This window comes from Leuciscus leuciscus, assembly GCF_965113295.1.
Source record: "Leuciscus leuciscus genome assembly, chromosome: 5".
NCBI lineage: Eukaryota > Metazoa > Chordata > Actinopteri > Cypriniformes > Leuciscidae > Leuciscus > Leuciscus leuciscus.
In genome coordinates this window covers 13,596,806-13,612,681 of record NC_138729.1, presented here as the reverse complement: position 1 = coordinate 13,612,681, position 15,876 = coordinate 13,596,806, and the positions used below count along the sequence as shown (strand labels likewise).

General features: G+C 38.7%; 1 protein-coding gene across 1 annotated transcript in view; it reads right to left on the bottom strand.

The window, feature by feature from the left end:
* grk1b (G protein-coupled receptor kinase 1 b) overlaps window positions 1-15,605 on the bottom strand; it is a 47,702-nt gene extending 32,097 nt beyond the window's left edge. The window contains exon 1 of the mRNA XM_082171455.1: window positions 14,710-15,605. The gene's annotated coding sequence lies outside the window, so the exon portion shown is untranslated. The remainder of the gene's footprint in view (window positions 1-14,709) is intronic.
* Window positions 15,606-15,876: the final 271 nt, after the last annotated feature.

The window sequence follows — 15,876 nt, the reverse complement described above, 5'->3', positions numbered from 1 at the left end:
CAAATGCTTTCTAGGATCATAGATTGTCAATATCACAGTATTGTAATTTCCGACCATGCAGCAGTGTCATTGATATACAGGGATACAAAATTGACTAGGGCCCCTTCAAAATGGCGATTTCAACCCGGATGGCTGGGGGATCCATCGTTGTTGACTTTTTAGGTGAACAAATTGATATTTAATTTTAAACAAATCTATCCGAAACCTCTGCTGGGGTTCGTTGGGAGGCATTTAAAGCTTTTTTACAGGGACAAATCATTAGTTTTTGTAGTTCAAAAAGTAAAAAATCTCAACAAGAATTGAAAGCATTAGAGATGAAGATTAAGAAGCTGGAGAATGAGATTTATCAGAATGAGTCTGTGTGTACAGATTCAGATAAGCAACTTTTGCTGCTTCAATCCAAGTATAACACATTGGCTCTGAAATTACTGAAATTGAAACAGACCTTTTATGATCAAGGAGAGAAGACAGGAAAGGTGCTTGAATGGCAAATAAAAACTAGACAAGCTGAGAGGGCTATTGCTTGTGTTGAAAATACTGATGGTAGTATTATAGTCGACCCACGGCAAATTAATAAATCACTCAGGTCTTATTATGTTAAATTATATAGTTCAGAATGTTTACAAGGTTCTGAAGTACAAAAAAACTTCTTAGATGATTTGGATTTACCATGCACATTGGAGGAACAAAAGAAAGATCTAAATAAAGATATAAGTTTGCAAGAAGTAGTAGATGCCATCGAACTGATGAAAGCAGGGAAGGCGGTGGGACCAGACGGCATACCCATAGACATATATAAAAAAATTAAAGACAAACTAATAAGACCCATCTTAGATATGTTATTGGAAGCCTTTGAAAAAAATAAGCTACCTGTCTCTATGAGCGGTGCTTTAATTACTTTGTCGCCCAAACCACGAAAGGCTAATAATAAATGTGAAAATATGAGCCCTATAACTAAATTGGCAAGAAGATTAGAAAATGTATTACCATACTTAGTAGAGAATGATCAAAATGGGTTTATGTTGCATAGACAAGGATGCCATAACGTTAGAAGGGTACTGAATATTTTGCATGACCAGAGGGGAGGGGAAGAAAATACACTGCTTTGCTGTCATTAGACGCAGAGAAAGCATTCGACAGGGTCGAATGGGATTTTCTGTTCGACGTATTAAAACGTTATGGACTCTGGGAGAATTATTGTAAATGGGTCGGATTGTAATATAAGAATCCTATAGCTGAGGTCCTGACTAACAGTATGGTATAAAAGCCATTTAATATTTCTATAGGATGTAGACAGGGCTCTCCTCTTTCCCCTCTGCTTTTTCTTCTAGCCATTGAACCATTTGTAATCGCAATTAGAAGAAATAAAGATGTTGAAGGTATAACAATTTCCGGTTTTGAACATAAAATAGCTCTTTTTGCTGATGATATTATATTGTTTTTAAAGAAGCTGGATACATCTATTCCTGCTCTACTGCATTTTATTGAGATATTTTGGAAAATATCAGGGTATCGGATTAATTCAAAGTCTTCTATTATGATGTTGAATGAGGAAGAAGGGGAAAATCCTAGCAGTAATGTTAATATATTTAAAACTTCCAGAGTCTTCACATATTTGGGTATTAAAATAACCCCAAAGGTGGAAGATGTTGTTGTAATAAATTATGATTCTGTTTTTGATAATGCAGCAAAGTCAGTTGAACGATGGACCTCATTACCCATCTCTGTAATAGGGAGGATAAATATATTAAAAATGAATATATTGGCTACATTTTTATATCTTTTTCAGAATATCCCTCTAGCACCTCCAAGCACCTTATTTTCTAGACTGAAGAGGCTTGTTACTAAATTAATATGGAATAATAGACGGCCCAGACTTAGACTATCTCTTTTATATCTGCCTTAATAGAGGTGGGCTTCAGTGCCCTAATTTCCAATGGTATTATTTGGCAGTTCAATTAAGATTTATTATGTTTTTTTTCCTCGTCTTCTCACGACCCACCTACATGGTTAGAATTGGAAAAATCCAGGTTTGCTTTTACTCCAAAACATTATAACAAAAATAAATAAATAATTACCTTTCACCTTCCCTGAAAAGCCCGTAGTTCCTTGTTACATGTAAGAATAAATATTTCTTAAAAAGAAGTGTATTCTTTGATTGGCTGACTTCAAATACTTAAGTAGATTAATAAGTAGGCACTATTGGAGTAATATTAAATCAAGTTCTCTTTCTACTTGAAGTATAAAATATGTGTGCTTTTTCCACCACTGATTATGCATATTATTATAAAGCTGTATGTGACTAAAGAAGTATAGCAGCACTATCAGGTTGTCTTCTGCAATTTTATACTTATAAATGACTTCACAAGGGCATCTGACTTAATTTATATAACATAATAAGTGCTTACATTTACGTAAATGCATGCAAAATGCATTACCAGCACAATGATATAGAAAATAAACGTTTATTAACACAAGGTAAAACAGACACTAAATACAGTAGGGAAACTTTGAACACGAAACAAAAGGAAAACAACATTGAGAGCACATCGTAAGCACACTGACTAATCACTAATAACACACCAACATTAGAGAGAAACCACAGGACATTCAAAATTAGAACTTACACATAGAATGAAACGATAAATCACTCATTCATCCTTTCACACTGCACTGCACTACATCATGCAGACAACACACTCAAATGTTTACAACTTACTCTTAAAATTGCAGGCTACAACTTCACAAATATCCTTAATCTAGTGGATTCTATAATCTAGTATATAAAGTGGGAGGAGTTGGATCTGGATCCAACCTCGCCCCCTGGATCTGCAGTGAGGACCATCTCCCTGCACCTGGACCCATCCATGACGCATCCCTGAAGTGCCAGCCTCATCAGCCCTGTGAAGGCCTCATCACACGACCAATCTGACTTCTGACCTGTTATGCTGCCTGGATCATAATCATACACTGTTCGCTCGTTGGCCAGAGGAGAACTGGCCCCCGACTGAGCCTGGGTTCTCCCAATGTTTTTTTCTCCATTCTGTCACCTGATGGAGTTTTGGTTCCTTGCCACTGTTGCCTTGGCTTCTGGCTTGCTTAGTTGGGGACATTTAATATTCAACAATATTATTGATCTGCCTTACTTAAAGGGATAGTTCACTCAAAAATGAAAATTGTGTCATCACTTACTCAACCTTGTGTTGTTCTAAACCTGTATGGGTTTCTCTGTTCTGTTGAACACAAAAGAAGATATTTTGAAGAATGTCGGTAACCAAACAGTTGATGTGTCCATTGACTTCCATAGTGGGAAAAAAAAATACTATGGAAGTCAATGGACACATCAACTGTTTGGTTATCGACATTCTTCAAAATATCTTCTTTTGTGTTCAACAGAACAGAGAAACCCATACAGGTTTAGAACAACACGAGGTTGAGTAAGTGATGACACAATTTTCATTTTTGAGTGAACTATCCCTTTAAGGTAGCCTGGCAAGCCAGACGTACATCAAGATGTTTAGTCTGGCAACTCACCATAGACACGGTCAATCCGAGGGGCGGGATAAACGGCTGTCTTTCAAATTCCCTCTGCACACAATAGGACAGCGCTTCAACCAACCAGAGCGTTTTCCCAACAGCGGAGCTAACGTTAGTTGATAGATTCAACTTTTAAATCTGGCCGACAAAACTACGAACACATCTTCCTTTTTTTAAGAATGACTTAAGTGCCGTTCTTTGTTCTTTTCTCAAAGAAAAACTTAACTCCAAGTCCTCCAGAGTTGCGGCCAAAGCCGATTCGAAAGACCGCTGTTCTCCATCCGCAGCAGCCGTCATTCTTTGTATTCAAGTAGCAGGGAACCGTCACAACTCTGTCGTCATATGTTAAGCCCGCCCCCGCCTACTCTATACACGACGTGATTGGCCTGACCCAATTTAGGTTTTTGCAGCAAAAAGGTCTATTGAGAGTTGCTAGACTGACCCTGGCTGCAAAATAATTTTGCTGCCGCTAGGGTGCGTCTAGATTTCTAGGCTACCTTTAAGGTGGATGATGACGCAATTTTCTTCTAGAAACAAACTTTGTTGTATTATTTTCATGTTATCACTGTGAAGCTGCTTTGATGCAATCTGTATTGTAAAAAGCGCTACATAAATATAGGTGACTTGACTTGACTTGACTATAAAATGTACACTGACAGCCCAAATTTTGCCTTGTTTTAGCCTAGAAGTCTGGGCTGTGTTTGGGCGGCTATTAGACGTAGACAGAGTCTGCAAATTCTCAATTAGAGGCATGGAGGAAGGACCTTAATGAGGAAATATCAATGATTGATTAGAGAGAGGTCTGTAGAGACGCTCAGAAGCAAACTGTTAATACAAGATTGAAATTGTTACAGTATAATTGGCTAATGCGAGTTTATGTAACCCCAGTATTATTAAACAAATTCAACAAGAATATTACAGACATCTGTCCTAAATGCAATTCATGTAAAGGTACTTTCTTTCATTGTGTATGGGAGTGTGACGAGATCTTGAAATTCTGGAAGGGAGTGCAGACTATGATAGAGAAAATGTTACAATTTCACTTGAACCAAAAATGTTTATATTAAACTTATATCCTAGTAATCTTAAATTGAGTAGAAGAGAATATATTTGTGTCTATATTTCTACAGGCTAAGCATCTTATAGCGCTTCATTGGAAAAAGTTGGAGGCACCAAGCAAATGGAGATGGCTCAAGGAGATGACAATGAATATGTCATTGGAGAAAATAACGTATATTATCAAAGGCAGATATAGGGCTTTTGAAGATGCTTAGAACCCCATTTATGTTTTTCTTAGAAAAAGAAAACAATGTGGATATATCTGATGGTATATTAGAAGATATGTAAGAAAAGTATTGTTGGATGCGTCTTGTACTAGGAGGCCTTCATTTTTGTGTATGTATTTGTTGGTGTATATATGTGTATATATTGATTTGTTTCCCTTTCTTTTTTTTAGCTATCTGTATGTAAATTTGTCTTTGTTATGTAATCTAAAAAATATATATATATATATATATATTGTTCTAGTGGTTTTTGGATATTTTGATAAAAAAAATCTTACATAGTGTGCCTTTAATCTTCGGCAGAAGAGAGAAATTCATTTTGCTGCTTCTCTCGTGAAGTGAATCACAGTTTCTCCATAGACTCCTTTGAGATGCGCCTTGCCTTGCCTGAAATGTAGGCAAGAGCAGGTGGCTGCAGTGAGCGGAGGACTGCAAAAATTGCAGCCACTACGGACAGTTCTCTCTTCTCGTAGTGGATCAGACACCTACTAGATCAAAGGCAGATATCGCAGGATTCACACTCATGCGCTGTTTTGCTAATAAAAGTTCTGTTGCTTTTATATGAATATGAATATGATGAACAAGACTGTAACGAAGGTTGTTATGTGAAGAAGGAGGCGGGAACCGGCGAACATTCAACGCATTTTAATAATCATAAAATAAATTGCACAAAACGAAAGTAAAGGCGGCAACCTCTCACGGACGACTGCCACACACACACATAATAAAACATAAACAAAACAAAACGTAAAGTCCAGGCCTGGTCCTCTCTCGTCCTTCACTGTCATCGCTCCTCCTTTTACAGGATGCTTCCGAAGCTCCTCCGTGAGAGATACAAGACCGGTGCAGCGTGCAAGTGACGCTCATCATTAATCACGCCACCAGCCTTGCGCCGTTCTCTCACAGCCCTTGGCCTCGTCTTCCTTGCCACAAAGACACCCAAAGTACTTGTTATTTATTTTATTCCATCCAAAAGACGCATTTCCCAAATTTTTTTGTTTAATACAGACATTTTTTAGATTTTGTTTATAAAAATGACAGCAATCCCATAGGACCTATCTGACAGAGAGATGGCACTGTCTGAGAGTTTGGGAATATTCACACATCATTTATACACATTAAAACATGATATCACAGTTTCAAAATCAAACATTTTAAAAGAGAACAATACATCACCAATAAGCATTAAGCTTGTGACACTGTCACATATGACACATGTTTTTACCACTCTATATATTATGATGATTTTATGTATATTAGAGTTTTAATAGGTTTACATGTTGTCTTAGTCATTTTAGTCCATTTTATTCCTCTTATCTAGCCTGGCAAGCCAGACCTACATCAAGATGTTGGGTCTGGCAACTCACCATAGACACGGCTCAATCCGAGGGGCGGGATAAACAGCTGTTTTTCAAATTCCCTCTGCACGCAATAGGACAGCGCTTCAACCAACCAGAGCGTTTTCCCAATAGCGGAGCTAGTTGATAGATTCAACTTTTGCCATATCTGGCCGGCAAAACTACGAACACATCTTCCTTCTTTTAAGAATGACTTAAGTGCCGTTCTATGCTCTTTTCTCAAAGAAAAACCTAACTCCAAGTCCTCCAGAGTCACGGACAAAGCCAATTCGAAAGATGTTCGCCAGCAGCAGCCGTCATTCTTTGTTTTCAAGTGGCAGGGGGAACCGTCACAACTCTGTCGTCATTATGTTAAGCCCGCCCCGCCTACTCTATGCACGACGTGATTGGCCTGACCCAATTTAGGTTTTTGCAGCTCGAAAGTCAATGGAGAGTTGCTAGAATGCCCTGGCTGCAAAATACATTTTGCTGCCGCTAGGGTGCGTCTAGATTTCTAGGCTACCTCTTATCTGTTTTAATGTGTGTATGTCTTTAATCCATACTAGGTCTGTCTGTCATGTGACTGATCACATGACAGGAAACAGGAAATAGCCAGCATAAAGGAAGCAGCATGGCAAACAAACAGGGTCGGAGAGACATCCAAAATGGAGGAGAAGTTCAGAACTACTGTTTGCAGCGGCGGTTTGAGGAGAGAGACTGGACTGGTCGGTGGAGGAAAAATGGAGTCAGACGAGAGCGAGGGAAATGAAGAAGATACAAGAGGAGTTGAGAACAGGAAAAGGAAAAAGAACAGTGTTTCAAGTGATGGAAGCCAGACAAGAAGAACTGTTGAGAGATATCAAGTAGGAATGATAGCAGTAACAAGAAGTGACGGGATCTTCAAGGATTCGCATGAGGTTGGAAGATTCGTTGGAAAGAAACTCGGAGATGTTCGGTCCATTAAAATAACAAGGAGTGGGATGGTTATTATTGACTGCGTGTCAAGGCATCAGAGAGAACAAGCTCTAAAGATTAAGGTGTATACAGAGTACAGAACTGTGAAATGCTTCCCACTCGGGACAGAATACAAAAAGAAAGGAGTAGTAAGTGGCGTACCGCTGTCAGTGGAAGACGAGGAGTTTCGGGCCGTTGAAGGAGTTTGTGAGGCCAGAAGACTGACAAGATTCCGTCAAGGAGAAAGGGAAGAAAGTACTTCTGTGTGTCTGACTTTTGTGGGAGATTTGCCAGAGAGGATATATTTAGACTACATATGCTACAGGGTGAGGTCTTATGAAAGAGCTCCATTAAGGTGCTTTTGCTGTCAGGAGTATGGACATGTGGCTGCAGTGTGTAGAGGAGTCAGGAGATGTGGGAGATGTGGGAAAAATACTTGTGTAAGAGGGGAGTGTGAAGAGGAACAAGTAAAATGCATTCACTGTTTGGGAAATCACCATGTGGGGTCAATGCAATGTCCTGAAAAAATCAAACAGGTAAAAGTGAGTAAAATCAGAGCGGAAGAAGGGCTAACATATGCAGAAGCTACTAAGAGAATGGAACGAGTAGTAGTGCAAACAGAACAGGAGACGGGAAAGAAGGGAGATGATCAGAATAACGTTATTGGTGTGGACAAGAAGCGATTTCTAGGATTTATTGCTATGGTGGTCAATTGTGCTGTGGAAATTAAAGGGAAATCAGAGAGGATCAAGATGGTGTTGGATGCGGCGAGAAGATTTTTGGACATTGTGGACATATCAGGAGAAGAACTAGATGATACGCTGAGGAAAGAATTTATACCATCTCAGACCATAGAGTATGACATATAGAACGGGCAGTGAACTTTAGGGTGGTCACTGTAAATATACTGCACTGGGAAAACTATTTAATTCAGTAGGTGGCGGTAATGCAACACTTTGGATGCCAACTGCCATAAAACCCAAAAAGAAGAAGAAAAGAAGAAGAACAAACAGGGTCTCATCCAGCACAGTAGGTGGCGATAATGCTCCTTAGGAGTTAATCGCCATTAAACAAGAAGAAGAAGAAGAAGAAGAAGAAGAAGAAGAAGAAGAAGAAGAAGAAGAAGAAGAAGAAGAAGAAGAAACAGGGTCTCTGTCAAGATGACCAACGCTGAATTGAGGAGTTTTTTTTTAAGGACTTTCCATTCCAGCAAACCCCATCACTTTTTATTGGATTATCACTACAGTTGGATTGTATATACACCGGTGACACTTACACATTGGAACTTACAGCACTCTTAAGGACTGTTTTATGGTATGGGACCAATGGACTCTATGCTTTTAACAGCCTAAGGCTTCTATGTTGTATTGTATTGTTTTAAGTTCCTTGTAGAAATTGTAAATACACTTCATTTATTCACTTTATTTCTGTTGTCGTCTCATCTTTTAAAACACTTCAAAAACTCTCACAGTTTAATCTGACCCCATGTTTTCCATGTAACTAAACCGATTAGGCTGATTGTTACATATGGTGGCCCGTACGGGGACGTTTAAAGATTTTTAATGCTGTGTTGAGAAGAGTGTTTTAAGATCAAGATAGTGCTGCTTCTTTTAATACATCAGCTGCTTTTAATGATGAAGTTTTTACATCATTGTGAGTGTGTACAGCTTCGTGCTGAGGTGGTTGCTCTTAAAAACATTGTTTTAAAATTGGAGAAGGATTTTAAAGACTCTGTTGAAAGTAGTCTTAATCGTGAAGTGGATTTAAAATTGGATAAATGGGAGGAATCTATAAAGGATGCCGTGGGAACACTGGAGAGAGAGGTCATAGAGTGTTTCAAGAGGAGAGACAAGAAAGGGATGAAACAACTGGAGCAAAGGAAGGATCCAGAAGCCACTATCTTCTCTCCCACTGCGACGACCAGCCCGGTTTCTCCCTCGTCAACCCCTTGTTTTCTTCCGGCCAACAATCCCACCGCCTCAACCACTTCACGACCCATCAACAGAACAACAGATGAAGAATTCTGTGCCACAATACCAGCTGGGCCAGACTTGGACCCCATAATCTCCATCCTTCCCTTCTCCAGAGAGCAACTCGCCAGCGCACAGGGTGCTGATGACACTCTCCAGGGACTTACCATCTCTCCCACCACTCAACCAACCGGGTCGAACTGCGGGAACACCAGGGCTTGATGTATCGGCGGATCCAGAAGGGGGACGACAACATGAAGATCCAGCTCATCGTTCCCAAGGTCTTGATCCAGCAGACGTTACAGCACTTCCATCAGAAAGAGAGACATCATGGGCGGCTGAAGACCCTCCTGCTGATCCTGGAAGTTGCCTGGTGTCCCGCAATCCACAGTGACACCTGGAGGTTCATCAAGGACTGCAAGTCATGTGGTGTGGAGACGAAGGAGTGTGCTGTCTTCAATCCTGGCAAGAAACCACCTCACCATCAACTAGGGGTGTAACGATACACGTATTCGTATTGAACCGTTTGGTACGAGGCTTTCAGTTCGGTTTTCGGTTCGCATTTTCAAACCGAACGGTTCGTTGGACCATTTTCCTGCCGACCAAAATTTCGTTATTTCAAATGTAGGTGCGTTGCGCGTGGCAAGCGCGCTCATAATGTAAGAGATGCCGGCGCGACCACAACATTGCCCAGCATCAAATGGCAAACGTAATGCAAGCGGAACGAAACTGCTCGTTATTGTGTGGTTGAAGGACCGTTTATCAGTTTGGACCAGTGCAGCGCGAGCCGATCGTGATCATGCAACACTGTTACTACACAGCGCTAATAAGAGATCCAGTAAAGAAAGCATTTGAATTCGCCACAGAAGTAATAACATCGCTGTGAGATCTAGTGAGAAACATTCACATTTCTCCCTTATTAACGGATCAAACAGCGCTGACATGGAAACCAGGAAGAAACATTGTGCCATGAATGAACTATCCAGTGTCCACAGATCTGCAACATTCACCATGGATTTACTGTAGTAACACTAACTGTCTGCAACCATGGAAGTTTGGCAGGAATAGTAGGCTATAATGCCTTGAAGTAACATTACGTCGGTTTTATTTTGACATTATGAATACAATTGCTGCCCTCAAATGTTAATCTGAACTAAAATAAACCTTTGTTTATAACTACTACAATATTACATTTCATTTTTTTCCAAGGAGCTGTTTTGTTTTATATGCTCCTAAGAAGAGTCAATTATAGCTCCAGAATTGCTCAAGGTAAAAAAATATCATACTTTAAAAAATAATAAAAAAAATAATAAAAAAAATTAAATCAAGGAAATTTCTCTGGCATTTCTTTCTTTTTGCTGTATCGAAAACGTACCGAACCGAACCGAAACGTGACACAAGTGTATCGTATCGAACCGAACCGTGAATTTTGTGAACCGTTACACCCCTACCATCAACATCATCACCGTTCATCATCACCGAAAGAGACCCTTAAGCCGGATAGAAGGAATTGCTGGGGTGAGTGGCATGCCAGGAAAGCGGGGTATTTTAGGACTCTGGGAGGAATGGCGTCACCGACCCAAGGGCATCCAGGCTGGTATTTGTTTCCACCTCTCCCCAGTGTTCCCTTATATTCCTCCGGCAGACTAGTGCCTGTGTGGGAGGGCCTAGTTTTATCTAATTTATTACAAAGACATTTTAGGACACACATTCAAGAGGATACCCACTGTATGGACAATGGCTGACAGTACCTTCAAGCGACTAGTACCTTCCCTGGGGGGCCGTCTCTATCAAGACGACCAACGCTGAATTGAGGAGTTTCTTTTAAAGACTTTCCATTCCAGCAAACCCCATCACTTTTCATTGGATTATCACTACAGTTGGATTGTATACACCGGTGGACACTTACACATTGGGACTTACAGCACGCAAGGACTCTTTTATGGTATGGGACCAATGGACTCTATGCTTTTAACAGCCTAAGGCTTCTATGTTGTATTGTGTTGTTTTAAGTTCCTTGTAGAAATTGTAAATACACTTCATTTATTCACTTTATTTCTGTTGTCGTCTCATCTTTTAAAACACTTCAAAAACTCTCACAGTTTAATCTGACCCCATGTTTTGCTCATGTAACTAAACGGATTAGGCCAGTTGTTACAAGCTGTGTCATCAGCAAGTCGTTTCCCATCTTGCTATTGGCCCTGTTTACACCTGGTATTAAGATACATTTTGGTCAATCGCATCACAAGTGGTTAAATACTAAATACAGGTGTAAATGAGGTTTACAATGTTTTGAGCTTGTCCACTTTCGACCACTTCCAGAGGTAGTCGAAAACACATTAGACCTGATTGCTAACTGAGTGAAAACGCTGGTTGAACGCTTCCAAACTGCCACAAAAGACCATCTACTCTCTGCCCTCAAAGAAATCAAGACAGAAGTGGTTGAAAGTGGACAAAAGAGACGGATTAAAACACCAGGTTTAAATGGGAATGCTCCGCTACTTGATGGGCCAGCGTGACTAAGGCCAGGTTGTTACATCCTGTTCGAAGGCTTTTCAATGCTTGCTACCCACATGCAGTGCTGTCCGAGCTGGTGGAGCACAATTTTGAAATTCAGGATCCAATTTAGCCAGTTGATGCCGTCTCACCTCCAAGGACATTCAATTACAGGACATTGATCTATTAAAGCTGCTCTGAGTTGATCAATGCTTAAAGGGATAGTTCACTTTGAAATACATTTTTGGTATGTTTTAGCTTACCTCAAGGGCATCCAAGATGTAGGTGTCTTTTTTTCCGCAGTAGTTTCAATTTTGATATTTTTAGGTCAAACCGTTCTTGTCTGTCAGTCATATAATGCAGGTCTATGGTCATTATCTCAAAACACAAGCACAGAGTCCAAATTAAAACAATTCCCCGTCATCCAAATTAAACAATTCCCCATCGTAAGTACACATTGATGGCCTAAGACACGAAACGAGCGGTTTGTGTGAGAAAACGAACAGTATTTATATCGTTTTTACCACTTATACACAGCCATGTCCGAGTGATCTGATCTGACGTGTGCGCAGACTGGTGCATAGATATACACACTAGATGTCGCCTTGTCTACATCCTTGAATGCCCTTGAGGTAAGCTAAAACATACCAAAAATTAATTTCAAGTGAACTATCCCTTTAAGCAAGTGGGATATTGAATTAGGGCATCCATAAGATCCACTGGACCTGAGCAGAGAGAGCATGAAGCTGCAATTACTTCCCAAACCAGTAAATGAAAACCCCCTGGTAACCAATGGGATAATAATAGAATATTAGAGGCAGAGAAATGGCAGCGTTGAAGAATAAGGTGTTACAGCTGCTACGGTAACCCCTGTCAACTGAATATAGCTCTGGTTTACCAATGAGCGTTCATATAGTAGTCGTCTAAAGACTACAAGCAATACTACACACAGGTTGATAGAACTCTGATTAACCACTGAGTTCACATAAAATATTCACCTTAGCACTGCTACACTGTAAAAAATTTCTAACCCTCCCAAATAAAAAATTTCAAGTGACCGATAACATCTAAATTTTTCAATTGGCCCAAGTGAAATTCTTGTTGCAATAGTCTGTGAACATTGGGTCAATGAGAAATAATACGTCAGACTAATTGAAAAATTTTGATGTTATCGGTCACTTGAAATTTTTGACTTGGGGATGTAATTTTTTTTTACAGTGTAGTAGTTCACTTTTTATTCTAATGAAAGGCTGGATAACCAATGGGTATCTGATCCGATGAATAAGTTCAATGCACGTAACGACAATTGGATTTAATCCAATATGAATTCCCGAGACCCAGATGTAGCGGGGAGCAGTTGCTCATCAAAAAAGCCCTGCACGCTCGAGTGAGATCTCTTCTCAAGAATGACAAAGTGACCGACCGTGACGTGAGCAGTGTATATAGCTTCCGACAAGTCATTTGTCAGGGTCACGGGTGACAAATCAATAGGGGATTATCGATATGACACACAAGACTTCTGACACTCTCGATATGACACACTTCTTCCACTATGTTCGACAGTCGCTTACTGTCTTTAACAGTGATATAGACGTTCCAAGAAAAAAGAAAGAAAAAAAATGGGGACAATATGGGAACATAAGGGGAACGTTCTGGGTTTACTGGGTGGTTGGCCGTCAGGTAATGTTGGGCTGTTTTTGAGCATCTGGTTTTTGGGTGAATTCCGTACCGTTGGCTCAGTACCCATTGACTGATACTGCATGTCGAATTGGCGGCGGAGCTCGTTGATGAGAGATTAGCGAATCAGCGGACAAGAAAAAAAAAAACAGAACTGACGAAAGCATCCAAATGACGGAGTAAAAAGGGAACAAACTACAGACACTTGTCATTCTTGTCATTTCATCCCATTTGAACACTGGATTATTTTAATAATAACCAAGGGCTGACAATGCCAGTGGCAATTTATCAGACATAAATGAAAATGCTACACAAATCTGTTTGTTATGAGTGAGACTGGTATAAACAATGGTAAAAGCAAGCGCTGTTTGTGTTGTATATCCACAGTAGTGATGCTCTTCAAATTATGACACAAAATTAATTACAAAATAAATGTAACTGTAATCAGTTACTGTACAGTTACTGAGAAAAAAAAGTGTAATTAAAATACAGTTACTTATGAAAATGTTAACGATTACAAAGGGGGTTACATGTAATCTGTAACCTATTACATTTCCATAGTAACCTTCCCAACACTGGAACTACTACACTTGCAGGAAGAAAAGTTAACATCTTATTTCAAATTTCACACGTTTGGGTGTGACTGCATCAATCAAGCTAAACCATTCAACCCTGTTTCCAAACGTATTGTAAGAAAAATTATCACAAACATTTTCTTTACTTTATGTGAATTCTAATTGTATCAATAACCACAAAATAAGATCTGATCTCTTGCTAGTCCCTGAGGAATGACAGCAAAAAAGTTGCTATTAAAATTATTATTATTATTATTATTAGAAGAAGAAAAACTGTTCTTGACCACTGATCTGAATAATAGAGTAGTTAAATATTTTTATATATATTTATCATTAAATCATTACATGTTTTGAATTATCAGTTTATTAATAATTAATACCTGAAAGTTATTTCATATACACATGGGCATAGATTGTGAGATTACTTACAAACTAACCCCTTAAAGAGACAATTTTACTAACACATCTCAGAGTAAACTGTTAAAGTAAAGTGTAAATAGTTATAAACATTACAAATCATATGGCTAAAATGAAATAAGGTTAAGTTGAAATTTGATGTTAGCTATTCATTGTTAAAGGCCTTATTTACACATTTGTTAATGACTGACATTTTTATTGATACGTTTACTCATACGTACAAAATCTAGAAGACATATACTTACACTCTTCGTAAAAAAAATTTTTTTTTAACTGTTTGTCTGTAACCAACAATTTCCCAGTGTAAGCAAAAATATCATGCACCTGTATAGTTTGATTGTGAAATGTCTTCACCAATAATAAAACCAAAGCCATGCCTTTGCAACCACACCTGCACAACATACACACAGACATAAAATATTTTCCATCATACTACAAAATAATTTGTCTTTAATGTCCCTACCTTTATTTTTGTAGCTCTCCCTTTTGTAGAATCCCTGTGACAAAGAAAACCAATTGTGGTTTAAAAGCTTCCTATATCAAATCCAAAGCGTTGGCCCCTCTGTCTCAGAAATCCACAGACCAGGTAAAACCCTCTCTCCTTCAGCAAGCATTTTAAAACTCAGATTGCCCACTGGTACACCTGCCTCCAGATAACGTCATTCAGTGGCTTGCCTAATTTTTTCTCTCCCTCCCCAGTTTCACTCTCGTTTGGATTGCAAAGTGAGGAGAATGAGGAGGCACTTCCAGTCCATCTGAAATCCAGCTGATAGTTCAATTAGCCTGTGTAGATTACGGTTGGTGGATTAGAATGGAAAGAGACTTGTCACAGTCTATTAGTGTAAGTCTGCTGTGGGTCAGATCAGTTATCAAAAGGGCACTGCACAAGCAATAAACCCCTACTCAGGATGCATTAACTGTTGCCACTCTATCTTGTGAAGATGTCTTGCTCTCAGTCAGAAATCAGCTATTCGAATCAAAACTGCTGATCTTAATGCATATGCATCTTAATGCTTATGCTTCAAGTTGTGTAGACAAATACAAATTGTGCCTAGGCATGAAATTTATTAAATTATGAACTATACAATTCTAATTCACTATTTTATGGACATGTGAAAAAAAGCATCAAGTGTCTGTCATATAAGTGAAATTCTTTACTGCACTTGCACACAAGCAAGGATGCACCTCAAGAAGTTGGTTTTGGTAAAACTAAAGAACACAGGCGTTTTGTCTTTAAATCTACTTTATGCAAATCCTCTCAAACACTCAATGAAATTATTAAGCAAAAACATCCAAAGGTTGTTGTTTTCATTTGCATTAAGAGGATTGTATTAAATGCATTCTCTAGAACACAAATTTTTTAAAAAAATCTGACATTCCAGAACTTTCTAAATTAAGGTTCATGTCATTGTTTGAATAGTTAGCTATCTTATATTAAAAGAGAGTTTGGATGAATACCATTAGATTATATATGTTGGTCAAAATATATATATATATATATATATATATATATATATATATATATATATATATATATATATATATATATATATATATATATATATGTATATATATTTACATTTACTTTTAATAATTTAGCAGATACTTTTATCCAAAGCGATTTACAAAT